The sequence below is a fragment of the Macaca fascicularis genome, chromosome 13, assembly GCF_037993035.2.
Source record: "Macaca fascicularis isolate 582-1 chromosome 13, T2T-MFA8v1.1".
Taxonomy (NCBI): domain Eukaryota; kingdom Metazoa; phylum Chordata; class Mammalia; order Primates; family Cercopithecidae; genus Macaca; species Macaca fascicularis.
Window position 1 is genome coordinate 108,957,505 of NC_088387.1, and position 3,881 is coordinate 108,961,385.

Here is a 3,881-nt window from a genome sequence, read left to right on the forward strand (position 1 = left end):
GGGCGGTTTCCTTGATTCTGTTCTCGTAATAGTGAGTGAGTTCTCATGAAATCTAATGGTTTTACAAGGGGCTTCCCCCTTCGCTGGCAACCCACTCCATCCTGCTGCCCTGTGAAGAAGGTGCCTGCTTCCCCTACCCCTTCCACTATGATTGTAAGTTTCCTAAGGCCTCCCAAGCAATGTGGAACTGTGAGTCAATCACACCTCTTTCCTTTATAAATTACCCGGTCTTGGGTATTTCTTCATAGCAGTGTGAGAATGGAATAATACAATTTTCTTTCTCACTGAGTATTGATGTATATTTACCTGTTTTTCAGCCAACAGAAGTTCTTTTCATCTGTATCTAATATTTTTTTAAACCCATTCTTTGGGTTTTTTATTTAAATCATTTATTATTTAGTTCTATAATTTATATTAGACTTTTTCAAGTTTTCCATTCTCTTCTGAATATTTAATCTTGTAATTTAATTTCTTAAAAATAATAAGGATAGTTTTTTTTTTTTTTATGTAGAAAAGCAATTTATTCCATTTTAAGCACTTACACAGTTAGTCATGGAGAGTAACAGGCCTGCTGGTGAAACAGGTCACCCAAAATGGAGATGGCATCAAACTAGTGGTCAAGGACTAACTCCTAAAAAAAAGTAACTCTTATCAAGGATTAATTTAATTTTTAAAACAAATACAAGTTATTGATTCACTCTTCTCAACTTGACAGTCTGCCTGTGGTGTAACTGTCAGGTAAAAACATACATCTTTACAACTTGGTGGTCCCAAGTTAAAAAAAAAAACAACAACAAAAAACACACCATTTCACAGACAGGAAAGAAACAACATGAAAACAGCTGAAGAAATACACTAACGAGCAAAAATATATGAATATATGGGGAAAGAGGAACATGTAGTTTTGACTTAACTGAGGAAACCAAGAGGAAACTGGTCTACATATGAAAATGTGCATCCTGGAAAGTCAGGTGTCAAGATTTTCGAGTAGGAATCTATATGACTTGAATCTCCCCTATTTCCTGAATAAAAGTGACATCTTTCAGTATTTATACTTCATGGCTCAGACACCTACCTCATTTGGCTCTATTCCTTACTCACTCTAGCTTTTACTTAAATGAGTCTGAAAAACTTGGGGATATATAGCATAAGAAGAAAAATAATCACACATAATATTCCCCCTTCTGTAGCTACTTTAGACCTGAGTTACTAGAAAATTCCTGAAGAAAATTTCAATGTTAAGTTTGTGGCTTTGCTGAATCAAGCCCCTCCATTAATATTTAGAAAACACCCACTGTTTGGGCTAATAGCATTATTGGTGGTACCTATTATATAGAGGGATAGCTGAACAAAGTCTGTCTCAAAACCAGTGTTAAATCACTCTCAGGGTTGAGAAGAAAAAAGGGGAGTCTAAAATCACAAGAAGTAAAGACATATCTAGGACCCTTGTCCTTCTGGATCCACGCTTCCTTCAGGGTCTTCATCATTATAAATGTTCTCTGCCATTTGCCACACTTGCATGATATTGTCTTCTGATACAGAACAAATCACCCAAGGTTCATTGGGATTCCAGGAGAAATCAGATATCTTGGCAGTGTGACCACCATGAATAAACAACAACTCTGGTGGCCCGTCTTCTGCATCTTCCGGGGATTGTTCTTCTCCAGTTTTACTTAAATCCCAGACATTCAGTCTGCGATCAGTACCACTGGAAGCCAAAATAGTCTCATTGTGAGGTGACCACTGAACCTGGAATATTTCATCCTTATGTGACTCAAAGGAATGCAACTTAAGTTTCAGATTTCTCAGATCCCACAAGGCAACAGTCTTGTCAGCTGATCCTGTGGCAAGAATGAACTCACTATAAGGATTGAAAGAAAGGCAGTTCACTTCAGCAGTGTGAGCGTCGACTGAGTGGCTTGGTTTGGAAGTATTGTTTGAACGAGTATCCCAAATCATAAGTTTCTGATCATCAGCAACTGACCCAAACAGAGACTCATGGAGCAGATGCCAGGAAACATCTTCTACTACTGCCGTATGCCCTGTAAAGATGGTCTTTGCATCCACCACTTTTCCCTCCTTTGGAACGGCACTGATGTCCCACAGGCAGATGGTGTGGTCATCTGAAGCACTAAGTAAGTGCCCACTGAGATTTGGGTTCCAAGAAAGCCCATAGCCTTCCTTTTGATGTCCACGGAGACGCAAGTCTGGGTTGCACTCTCCAGAAGGATCTGGTTTAGAAGGATGTTTTGTATAGTCAAAGACAAGAACATCACTGGAAGGAGTCTTTGTTGCGATGATACAAGGGTTCTGGGGCATATAACGGGCCCTGTTTACTTCTCCTTCATGGTTGATCTTGATTTATATTTCAATTTTTCCACTAACTGAACCAAAACCTCCAAATTCTCCTTTCTCACTGTCGTAGTGTGACGCATCAAACTGAGCATCATCATTAGGGAGTTGCACACTGGCTATAACAAGATGGTTTTGTTCATCCGATGTGTGTGTCCCCAGGACAAGTCGATGAATGCTGAAATCTTTCCCTTCTGGTCTTGTTACATCTGGAAGCCACTGGGCAGTTAGGCTGGGCCACTCCAGAGCATGGGTCATCACCAAATCATAAAGAAAAGGGGTGTTCTTTTTCCATATTTTGTATTCCTCGTTGATCACTCGTTCTTCCACTGCGTCGTCGAACGCTGCTTCCTTGTCGGCCATGGCGGGCAGACGAGCCGGGGGAACCCTGGGGTCGAGCATTCCGGGAGGGAAGGATAGTTTTTATAAAGGCTGTGTCTGATTATTTATAACTGTATATCCTTTGGATCTTTATTTTCTTGAGTTTTTTTTTTGATATTCTGTTATTTTTTCCAACTTGTTCAAATGATTTTTAAAATTCTTAGATATTATATATGAAAAATTATGCAAATAATTACAAACTCTGGATAGTACTGTTCCTCCAGAAAGAGCTTTTTTTTTTTTTTTTTTTTTAAAGGCAGCTAGGTTTGCCTTTATGCTATCAGAGGCCAAGGTTATTTGTGGTCAGATTTAAGTCCCTGGCTCACTTTTTCTCCCTAATGGGATAACCCTTTGGGTTATAAGCCAAAGTCTGATTTTTTTAACCAGATAATCTTCTCCCTGGAAGTCTCTGAGCTTAAATTTTTCCCCCATTCCCCCACGATTTAGGAGACTGAAGAAAGCCCTACCTCCTGCCTTCACCTCTTAGCTCCATTTTGGCTCATGGGGAAAAGGACAACCTCCGCCCTTCTTCTTGCCTTCTTTCTGCATCCTGGTCTGGCAAATTCTCAATGTTTTGATAGCTCTCCAGTGCCCTCAAACATACTCTTCACCTCTATTGTCTAATTTTGATTATTTATATTGAAATAAATAATCTGAAACAAGCAAGCTGGCCATTACTAGACTATAACTGTCAGATTGCTCTGGATTTGAAACAAATAATTTCTATCTTATTATAATTCAAACTTTAGTATGTTATCAACTTTATCTATAATTTGTCATTTAGACAACAAACACCCTGTGAGCACATTTTTTACTAAATATAAAACTGTGTAGTGAGGCACAAAAGGTTGAAAATTACAGAAACTAACTTCCAAGAATCTTCAGTAACCTATTGTGAAAGTTTAAAAGTAGCATTTAGATATAAGTAAATATTACTAAGAGAATAAAAGCAAATATCAAAATTGAAATTACATTCAGGTTCAGCTGATACTGACTAAGTGATCTCAAATTCATACTGGGCACTTTTAACAATATTCGTAAAAATATATGAGGTGGAATTAAGACTCAAAACAACAAAATGTCTTAGTATCTCAGAGCTAGATGATGTTGGACTAAGGATTTGAAAGTATATATTTTGTGTATATGTG

The 3,881-nt window shown here is 38.2% G+C and overlaps 1 pseudogene; it reads right to left on the minus strand.

Moving 5' to 3' along the window:
- Window positions 1-491: 491 nt before the first annotated feature.
- On the minus strand, window positions 492-2,758 carry LOC102121153 (histone-binding protein RBBP4 pseudogene; annotated as a pseudogene).
- Window positions 2,759-3,881: the final 1,123 nt, after the last annotated feature.